This window comes from Anser cygnoides, chromosome 5 (genome assembly GCF_040182565.1).
Source record: "Anser cygnoides isolate HZ-2024a breed goose chromosome 5, Taihu_goose_T2T_genome, whole genome shotgun sequence".
Lineage (NCBI taxonomy): Eukaryota > Metazoa > Chordata > Aves > Anseriformes > Anatidae > Anser > Anser cygnoides.
In genome coordinates this window covers 12,107,982-12,119,425 of record NC_089877.1, presented here as the reverse complement: position 1 = coordinate 12,119,425, position 11,444 = coordinate 12,107,982, and the positions used below count along the sequence as shown (strand labels likewise).

The window sequence follows — 11,444 nt, the reverse complement described above, 5'->3', positions numbered from 1 at the left end:
AATCCGTGTGTCAGGTATAGTGTGGGATTTTTGCTTGTAGGGCATCCAGTCACTGGAGAAGAGAAGAAGGCCACCAGCTCCTTCCACAACTTTGGCAGGCATTCTTTACAAAAAATTTGTTAACAGAAGTCTGAGCCTTGCAGTGGCAGCAAGCGTGGAGTTCTGTTGCTTCTATATTCCTTAAGGCAGGAGCAAGCTTTTTAGGTTTCCCTGGTTGTTTAAAAGACTTGGCTTGAAGTGAATGTAGTCTTCTATGTAATACACAGTCAGAAATCTGGAATTAGAAATCCAGCCTCTGTTGTGCTTTAAGTCAGTCCCATGATTATTCAGCCAATCTTGTTTTTCTTTTTTTTTTTTTTTTTTCCCCCTTTCTAACCAATTGAAAAATAGATGGGGCAAATGCTTTTCAGAACATGCCTGGGAACTTTCTGTGAGCTGACAGGTATATCAAATTTGGCATTAAATGCTGTCTGTGAAAAATGAGTTTTCAAACAAAAAGGCGTGAGTCTGAGGGAGATGGCAGCAGGCAGAAGTGAAGTTGTGAATCTGACAGAAGTTAATTTGATTGTTGTGGTATTTGAAGGTCACTTGAAATAATTTGGCTGCGGGTGGAGTTTCTCTTGGGAAAAAGTGGAAATCAGCTATCTGGTGTATGTTAACTTCAGGGAGAATATTGTTGTTCAGCAAAATGTGCTTGTGTTTTGCCTTGTAGTGGGATGCTCCTTGGTGATCATAGCTGAATGTTCCCATATTTAAATGGCAACTTCTGTTTTATTACTATCTTAATTCTAATTTGATGTTAGCTTTGTAATTGTTAGGTCTTTAACCTGACTAGGGAGCTGGAGCAGTGTTACCGTAGTTCTTCTGTTTTCAGGGTTCAGCCCAACCTATTGCCACAGCACGAAGAACTCTGCTCCTCTTTGTTTTTCCTTTCTTCCCTTCTCTTCATGCCTTTGAGTTATATCAAGCTCCTACTATTAAAAATAAAGGCTTAAAGTTCACCCTTATCTTTGCAATATTGTCATATCCATTTTGTGCTTTATCTATTGGATTTTTAAGAATAGGTTTCACTTACTAATTTTGTCTTCTATTCTTCCAGATATAATAGCACGTATTACTTGGCTTGACATCATGAAATAATGATGATTATCTAAAAATAACTCTTCAGTGGTATTCTCTAGGTATCGCTTCTTTGCCTTTAGGCATACTAGCATTTGGTGTGAGTTTAAGTTGTCTGGTTTTTTTTGGTTTGGTTGGTTTTTTTTTTTTTTTGCATTCCAGTACACTAAATGTATTAATATATTAAAAATGCAAGCTGTCCTGGCATGTTTTTGATTGCAATGGGATTATGGCTTTGAAGGAGTGTTACTTGTAATATATTACCCTGCTGTAATTGGCAGTTGCTATTACTAATAAGTGTTTGTAAGAGGATCCTCATTCTGTAGTGTCATGTTCTATTCACAAAATCTCTGCAGGTAGGTTGGGGTCAGATCTGTTTCTCCTATTGATCTCTTTCTAGCAGAAGTACAGCTGAAGAAAACAAAGACTTCCTTGTCTCTGCTGCCTCTTAAAACTGCTTTGGCAACTCAAAGCTTTTATTCCAAATCCTAAAGCAGATCCTGCTTATATGGTTCTTTGATCAAGCGTGTAGGATGTTACGGATCCTTAAAATGTATGATGCTCAATAGCAAGAAACCACAGCGGGGCTTCCTGCTCAGATTGCTTTTAATAATGGTAAGGATTCCTTAAGCCTAAAATCCGAAGTTTATGTTGTGACATAGTGTGTTGAATGGCATAACTAAGGCGGGTTGGGTTGGGTTTGTGAAGAAGACTAGTGCTTTTCTGCACAACCATGATTAGAAGAATCTGCTTTCTTTGTGATTTCTTCTGAGAAAAAAGAAGTTTTTTGTGTGGACAGAGATGGGTTGAATTGAGACTTGGTTAGAAAATTAGATCCAAGAACTCTAGGAAAACTGTGAAGAAACTTGCTGTCATGCCTCAGTCAGCATAGAACCATCTTTTCAAAATGCCTCTGATATGCATCTTTGTTATTTGGCAAAATTACACCGTGTATCATTTTCTTCATCTGAATTTGCCTAGGTTCCATCACCGTGGGTAAAATAGCTTTTTAGGAAGGAGGCAAGGTTTGTATTGATGCAGGTGTACGGTGAAGTTGAAAGGGATATGCTTGCTTGTGATGTCTGCGCGGCAGGCAGAACGTACTTTCAAAGCAAAGAGAAGAAACCCCTCAAAACCTGTCGGCACAAAGCAAGTCCAGAATGATCTTGAAGTGCGTCAGTGGGCAACTCAGCATATAACGTATTGTCCTTGTTTACCTACAGAGCCCCAGTGGAGCACACCCTCTTCAGAAAACACTAGCAACAGGTCAGTGTTAGTGTCATTATTCTGTCTAGATAAATCTGTGTGCTTTTACACCGTGGATGATGCCATTTAGCATTATTGAATTCTGTTACAGGAATACGGGGTAAAGGTGGACGGCATTCAAATGAATCAGCAGATTTCATGAATCAGGAGTGTTACTCATGGTGACAGTGATCAAATCAAAGTCAGTGATCAAATAAGATTATTGCGTACATGGTAAATAAGGTTTTTTTAAAATACTGAGTTACTTGTTCATTTTAAATAATATCCTAATATAGGAAATGAACAGGTGCTGTAACTTGGTATTTGTTTCCAAATAATGGTGAACGTGAAGTTTCTAGAGGCAGATGTATGCGGATGGGAATGCCAGACCGTACTTTCAGGATGAACAAAGGTGGGCGCAGTGACTTCAGAAACTTGATATTTCTTACCAAAGGCAAGAAGGAAAGGTGGTGTGAGTGTAGGTAGGTCCATCGTAGCTTCAGTTCTACACAGTCTCTTTAGTAGGGTGGCTAGTGTGGGGAAGCGACAAGCAGTAACAGATCTCATACAACTAGCTTATGGGTCCGATATCTGAGCTGTTTTAATTGAGAAATGCCTTTTTCAATGCATCCAAAATGTTAGGTAATACAGTAGGCCTCGTGGAAAAATAGTAATGATTAGAGCCTTAACTCTCACCTTTGAAAGAAGCAAAGAGATGATTTTGCCCAGTTCACAGAGTGAGAAGAAAAGGAGGTCAACTCCCCGTTGAGTACTGCTATCGAGATGTCCAGTTCTCTTGAGTACAGCAAATGTTTTATTCTAAACCAACAGTATCATAATTTTTCACCTATGTGATGAAGCTTCCTTTGCTTTCCTTGCATCTGACATGTTGCTTCTCCTCGCTTCCCTTATTTTCACCTGTACAAGGAAGGGGTGTGTGCCATGACTTCTGCACTAGCCCAGCATTTCCTTCTGTTCCCATTGAGAAGGGGGCAAGGACCAGTGCTGTGTGTGGGGGAGCACCACAAAGGGCTGGGGTTGGAGTTGAATGCTAGATCCGGCTGCTTTCTCTTCCATCAGAGATTTTTGGAGCAAGCACTGCGTTTCAGAGATTGTGTCCTTGTAATGAAGGAACGGGAAGGGAACGTGTTCTACTCCGCATATCCTGTCAGTTCAAGTCGTACCCAACACACGCGTCGGCTGGGCTCATGCCATGGGGGAGATTGCAAACAGGCCAGAGTGGGAAGAAAAGTGACAAACATGGAGGTGTCATGAACTTAAAAACATAAATATTTATGAGCCTGATGGGAATCTGGATGTTTTTTATTCCCTGAAGGAAAACTTCAGAAAGGTAAGCTTGATTTTTTATTCCGCACACCCTAGAAATTTGGGATGGAAGAGAAGACGACATGGTCTTTTGTTCCATCCTGGTTTCTGCTCTCACTTGATGGATCAACCTCCACAGGACTGCAAATTCCTTCAAAATTCAAATTTTATAGCAAAACTAATCATCCAGCCTCTGGACTGGTTGTGATTGTTCCTGTTAAGCCTTAGCCTAACATAAATGATCTTAAAGCTCAAAACACCTAGAAAGTCTTTATCCTTTTTAGCATGTGACTGCATTCTTAGGCTAGGAGCTGAATTAAAGAACATTCCTAACCAGGTCAGAAAATGAGATTTCACTACCGAAGTGGTTGGAAGTAAATAAAGTGGGGCCTTTCAGGTACTACTTGACATTTCTTCAAGACTTGAAACTACTCTGACCTCTTGATCAAAAGATGCAGTGCTGCAATCATCGAGGTCATTACAGAGAAAGGTAAGAGGGCTGCTTAAGAGTCTGCGTAACCAGGCTTCATCACATTAGTCCATGATTCAGGCTGAGTGTGTGCTGCAAAGAGATGACAGCAGGCACTTCAGAGCAGGAAATGAAGAGAAAACACTCTCAGCTTCGCTGCTGTATTGACTGCTCCCCTCTATCTTTTAAGCAGGACAGATCAATTTTACAGAAATGTGAACTAACCATTGAATGGGCTTCATCTGTAGAATTTCAGATATTAAAGGACTTCCCTTTACACTGAGTGCTGTATTGTCACCCTCACCCTGAGAGAAATCAAAGCTGATTTTGAAATGCTGTTGTGTTGGGTGCGTGTGGAGATCAGCCCCGGTTCAATTTTGCTGACCTTCCAGTATCAGTGGGATTCTTTCCATCAGATTACTAAAGCTTTGCTTCTGTTTTTATCTTTTTTACTGACACTGTCTGATCCTTGGATGCTTTGTCATGTAGACTAGTTTGTATTTGACACCACAAGGAATTCTCTGTATCTGCTATTTGACCTTAAAGTATTACTAGAGGGAGTTGGTAGAACTTCTAGGTCGACTTTCCAAATGCATTCTACATCTTGAAGTGGTCACTTGCATTTTAACACGACTAAACATGCCAAGCTGAAGGGCAGTAAGGATCGGATCAATAAGTAAAGCTGCGGTGGATCTGCATATTTGTTTTTCCTTTAATTTTTACTTCAGCATTAATCCTACTCTAAAACTAATTATGACAGTGCTTTTAGCTAATGGAGGCTAACAATTACCGACTTTATCACTGTTTTGCACTAGCACATGTCTCTTACCTAGAGCATAAAAAGCGGATGACGCTTGTCTGGAAGAAAGCTGGTGTTATTTGTCTGTGGAGTATCAAAGCAAACGTTTCCGTGTGCCTCTTCGAGTGGGGGAGTGCTGAGGATGAAGAGAACAGGGTTCAGCTTTACCCGTGTGCCATACGGAGCCTTAATTCCACCTTGGAAATCTAAACAAATGGTGGTACAGCCACTGCTTTTCATAGGAAATAGGAGATGGTTAGCTTACTTGTCTAATAGGGAAGATTGCCTAGTACATGAGGGAATCTGGTTTGGATCTCCTCCTTCCTCCTGTCCTTCTGGCAGGGCCTAACAGCAGTCAGACAGCCTTCGGGACAGGATTACCTCAGCCTTTTCTCTTGTGTAGCCTTGTAAAGCAAACGGACAAAAAAAAAAAAAAAGAAAACCCTCAGCATTCGCTGGCGCAAGAGCTTGCTGCCTCCCCTCCAGGTGAGTGCCAGAGCCAGCAGACAGTCGAGTCACCGCTACCTTTCGCCCAAAGCCGATGTAGTCATTTTGTGCAAAATGAAAGGCTGTCAACAGGGATGATGGAAGAGGAGCCGCCTCGGCCTGGCGTAAGAGCTGGTGGTTGCAACATCCAGCAGGTTTGTGCAAGGCTTCAGCCCAAATAACAGCTTGGGATGAAGCCAGAGCAGGATTTGAACCACGATGCTGCCATGCGGTCCAAAACCACCACTGACTCGTTTTTCATTTCTAGATTTGCCATGGAAAACATGTTTTTTACTCTATGCTGTTTAGTACATTCAATTGAAACTTACAGTTAGGGATAGTTTAACCAAAATTAGGTTTTAATGATTAATTTATTGGCTAAAAAAAAAAAATCCCACAACTCTGATAATCGAAATTTTCCAGTGATCGTAAAGTGAAATATTTGTGGTAGCAAGTAGGGCTGTACAATGACTGAACGATCCAGTTTTCAGCGCTGGTGTATTTGTAAATTTTCTGTTATCAGAAAATCTGCATAAGTCAGTCTGTGGTGTGGAAGAGCCGGGCTTTGTTGGTGCACGGCTTTATGGGCTCGTCTGGGACCGTGAGCTGGGGCTTTAGGAGCTCAGGGGCGTCCTGACAGCTCCCCCAAAAAGACGGTCCTTAGACACTTGCAGGTATGGTCTGCAGTGATCTGCTGTGACAGGGCCACATCTGCCTGTGAGCTTGGCAACTCTGTTCTTTCACTTTCTATTAAAAAAAAAAAAAGCCAAAAAAAACTTTATAAACAGAAAATCCTATAATCCTATTGTAAATGGAGCATATTAGTGCATCAGGGTGTTCTTAGCTTCTTATTACTACAGAAAAGAATATTAGATTAACAGAAAAATGTCTGCCTCTACCTGACTTGATATAATTACTATTTAACGTGAGTAGGAGCCAAACTCTGGTATTTCAAGACCAACCTTTTTATTTTTAAGCAAACAATATCTATTTATAAGTTACATAATTATCTACTAGGTACTTTATTCATATCTAGCTGTCCTATTGACTGTTTTCTTAATAAAATGAGTAGTATGGTCATTGAGCTATTACATTGCCAGCGACTGATGTGCGGCCCGAGCAAGCTTTCCTGCAGCTTCTAAAGCACCTGGAAAGTGGGGAGAGCCTCTGAACAGAACCACGTGAAAGAGACCTTTATTCAGGCGCCCTACATGTTAATGTTTCGTGGTCAGTGTATACCGGTGGGGAACTTAAAGTGCTGCTCTTCTGCTAAGTGATGTTATGTCGTGAAAACCCTCGTGTTCCCTTACTGTCCAAAGGGACTAGTAGAGGACTTAAATAAATGTACTGTAGTTTAAAAAAAAAAAACAAAAACTGATCCTCGAGTATGTGCTTTCAACACTTCTAATTAACAACTCTCATTTAATTTGGCAATATATTTAGCAATGTTTAACCTCAAATACAATTTAACAAGACAGATGCAAACGAGAGCAATGGGACAAACAAAGTTGAAGTTCCTGGCTGCTGTCAGTGCATTTGTTTTGCAAAATGGGTCCCTCAGCCTGGTTTCCTTCACAGTGTCCCGAGAAGACCTTGCTCTAGTTTTTTAAAAGCGTCGGTATGTGTTCTGCCTGTGATTTGTGCAAGTATTTCCATTAAAGTTAATCAATCAACACTGAATAACAAATGCTTTTACCATGAATGGAAGCGGTTGGGTGTGCAAGGAGGGCAGAACTGTGCGTGTAAAGGCAGCACAGAGAACACAAGGAACCTCAGAGGGGTGTTTGCTGTTTGATAAGTTTTGAATGGTTGCCTTTTGAGATAGAGAGGCTGATTAGGAGTTGTAGAATGCGCAGATTGTTTTCCTATTATGTGCTTCACCAAATAATGGAAGCAGAAACAGGATAGTGCCTAAAATGTAAAGGGAGGGGGAGTAAGAGAAAATAAAAATATTTTTGACTAACATCCCCTCTTTTTCTGTGCGTATGTTTTTTTTTCATCGTTAAACATAGCAGAGGCATTTTTTCAGCACATTGCACCTGAAGACACTCTGTGACAACTGGTATTTAAATAGCAATGTCTACTTTTCGTGCAGCAGCGGTCGGTTCTGCAGTGTTTGCATATCTATGATTTTAGCAGAAGGAAATGTGATTACCTGGTCATGCTACCTGTCATCTGAAGGGAACATCCACACTCTGGTTGATGGTGTAAGCACACGCGGGTCCGGCCACAGTAAGAGATGACTTGAAATATATAACTTAGGAATCTGAGGACACCTACCTGAAAGAGCAGGGACTGTAAGCTGGGAATTGCACCCTGATAGCTCTGGGTTTTGGCCCTGGGCATCGCTGCTTCGAAACCGTGAGCTGGGCCATGACGGAGGAGGTGTGGGAGAGGACCAGAGCTACCATCGTGGGGAATGCATATGCTTCCTCTGTCTTGTATACAGTTAGTTATTTTTCCAGTCATGTAGTTTTCTTGTCGTCTTTAGCTGAGCCACTGCCTTAGATCTGGTTTGAATTAGTGGGCACTTCAGCTTTTATTTGGCAGCAGCGAGCTGCAAGTTTAAAAGCAGCTAATTATACGTCCTTGGGATTAGAGGGCTTGTATAGAAAACTAAATTGCCATTTAGTCCCCTCAGAGGTTGCACTGTTTCCTTTAGTTATGCTTCCTAAATTGACATCCCCTACGAAGAGTGTGTGCAGTTTGGTTAGCCTGGTTTGTAGCTGTTGGGCATCGCTGGTGCTGAGCCTTCTGAGGCCAGGAAAGAATCTCCCGGAGCTGGCTGGGCACTTCTGGGGTGGGAGCAGAGAGCTGAAGGGTGGTTAGGGTTCAGACAGATGATTTACGTCTTGCAAAAGAGACTTGTTCTTCAGCCCAGTCCCTGTTAGCTTGTTTATGCCCAAGTGCTTTGTCTTAGGAAGTATTATTTCAGAGTGGGTAATGAACATAGTGGTAGAGTTATGTACCTTTTTTAAAAATACCTGAGGCTAGGTTTTTTGTTCATTTGTTTTAAGAAGTGATCAAAAAAAAGATTTGTGTTAAGAAGTCTTTTTTTTTTTCTGAGTTTTAGTATATAATACTTTGCCTTCAGGAAGAAAACTCTAGAGGTTTAGACTGAATCTTTGAATTATATAACATCCAGTAAAGAAAGTTACAGCAAAGACAGTTTGTTTTTTGTTTTATTATTATTTTAAACTATTATTTTCCATTAAAATCTGGGTAATTTTATTTAAATATTTCTCTTCGCAGTGGAATTTTATGGATTAATTCAGTTGGTCAGGGGAATGACAGGCTCTTGTTGCACTTACTAAGCTATTTAACTCTGATCTGAAGCGAGGAAGAGATTTCCTGTGGAGCTCTTTTTGGTTCATGTTAAGCTAAAACGTCCTCTGAATGTTCGGTCCTTCTCTATTCAGGAAACACTCGTGCATTGTTTCATTTGTATGGTTTTGTCATGAGGCTCTGTTTAATTATGCACAAATGACTTGCACAGAAATCTCAAACATGACAAATATCTGTTAAAGGCTAGAAAAAAACCCTCTGTAATCTCAAATAGCAAATTCTTAGAATGGGATATATTGTGTGGGCAAAAAGTCAATGGTTGAGGCTGAGGATGAGAGTGTTGCCGGTAATATTTTACCTAAATTCACAAGAGTTCTTAGAGCTCTTTGCAATTTGTTTTTTGTCCAGAATTGGTGGCAGATACTTGTGTTTTGTGCTAATCAGAGCAAGTGAAACATTTGACTAGAGAGGTGCATAACTTGGTAGAAAAGCAAATGCTTAGAAAAATGTATTACATTTAAAAATCAAACAAATAAGTTGGGAGTATCTCATTAAGCACAGAAATCTCATTCCTACGGAGAGACTTTTCCAATATGCTTAAACTATGTTGGTTCAAGATAGATGCTGCAGCCTCTGAATGTGTTACGCATCTATCACAGGTTAGTGTTTCTGTGAGTACTTTGGATTTACTTACATTTTGTTAGTTTTACTTACATTTTGTTAGTTCTCGGGACAATGACTCCCTATGGGATATGGCAGCATTATTAGTAGCTTTGAAGGCATATATAGGCTTTTCCAGGCTCCCAGGTACAGTGAGGAAGAGGTAAGAAGCTCTTTTCTTCTTGTTTTCTTCCTTAGTCTTCCCTTATGGGCCACATAAATCTGCAAAATTGATTTGAAATGTAAGTGTAAAGAAGAATACACTTTCAGAGTGTTCTTCAACTATAATTAACAAGTGTCACGAGTCATTTATTGTTTGCAAAGACATTGAAACGTTTATTAATGTCACATTTTACTAATGATTTAAGAAAGTATAAGTGAATAGCTCTAAGTTATGACCAGCAGATGCTGTTGACTCATTCACTGTTTTTTAACGTTGAGTCCAGTTGCGCAGTGTTAAATGCTCTGGCCTGGATCTAACAAAAAAATTCACACACATGCTTAATTTTAACATGGGAACTTATGTAGAGGCTTAATCCTGTTCACACGTTTGTGATTGCAGCGTTTACTATGGGACATCATGCAGTAATAATTGGAAGGATGTTCATTAAGCATATTTTATTAATATGATGAACACCATAAATGCAGTGACCTTTGAGATAATTGTCATTTACATATTTTGATTCATTACTACATTTTCCTCTTGTTTATTCATCAGGCATGAAAATGTATGAATTTCTTAGCTTCCAGATGCCGAGCAATATTTCATGTGTTTTATGATAATTTATAAGGGATTTTTTAGAGAATCATCATCTGCTCTCTGATTAAATGACAGAAAGATGGAACTGAGCGCTTCCATTGGCAGAGCTACCCCTCAAAAGCTCTCTCTTCTTATTTCTGACACTTCCAGTGTGAGTATTAAAACAGAGCTTGTATTCCTCGCTGACACGTGCGGATGCAGGTGGGCACACCCCAGCCTAACCTCGTGCCGTGCGGTTCCCTGTCGCCGCGAGTGCAGCATCCTCAGCCGAAGGCTGGCAGCATGGGCAGCAGTGGGGCTGCTGCTGGGGTGCTTGCTGCTTGCATTCCTAAGCCGCATCCTGCTGGTTTAACGCCGGCCTGGGCACGTTGGCATGAGCCGGTGGCACTGCTGATTGCTAAAGCTGGTGGTGTGCGCGGTTCCCACGTTCCCGTTTAACTTGGCAGCTGTTTATGTTGCTGTGTAGATTGCAACACGCTCTCCTGCCTTCCCCCCCCCCTTCCCCAAATCAAAATAAAACAGAAGTGAAGCAAGAATGTTTCTAATGCTTAAATTTATAAAATAAATTTTGAGGTATGATCCTTTCAATTTATTTTTTCAAACCGTTTGCAAAGCTGGTTCAATTTCCGTTTTCATGTGACACGCGGAAAGTCTTCTAAAGATGATGAGGTTGAGTTTCAATTTGAATTTTACTGTTTAGAAATAATTTAAGGATTCTATTACAATCTCTTTTTGGTTTCCGACGAGAAAAGGAGGTGACTGATTGGCGATGACATAGCACGGTTGAAGAACAAGGCCTGTCAAGTATATGAGGCATGTACTTAGTATGTGAAGAGTAAACACTAAGGTGCGATAGTGTTTCTGTCTACAAGCCGTACTCAGTTGCTTCCTCTTAAATTTCAAATTATGAAGGAGCAAACCCAAAGAGCATACCGTTCAATTTACTATTTTAAGGACCTGAGCTATAACATGAAGCTTCCATTTTCTTTATCTAATTGATTATTTTTTTTACCTTTTTATGTCAAGCATGCTTGCTCCCAAAGCAGGAAAATGATTGAAGTATAAGGCAAAAAGGCCTTTTTATTTCTACTGTTCTAACAGTTTGAATTGTTGCCAATCTATTGATGGATTTGTAGATCTCATTTCATTAAATCACCATGTTGCCTTTCCTAATGAAGAAATTACTTTCCTGATGCTCTGAGTCAGCAGCACCTCTAATGCATTGACATTCCCTGGATGCAGTTTCTGTGAAATGAAGGGGCAGCTCTGCTGGTAAAGGTTTTATGTCTTACTGC

General features: G+C 40.4%; 1 protein-coding gene across 1 annotated transcript in view; it reads left to right on the top strand.

Annotated features, from left to right (window-relative positions):
* The window catches only part of NAV2 (neuron navigator 2), a 422,583-nt gene that overhangs the window by 115,916 nt on the left and 295,223 nt on the right, over positions 1–11,444 (top strand). The gene's annotated exons all lie outside the window — the stretch shown is intronic.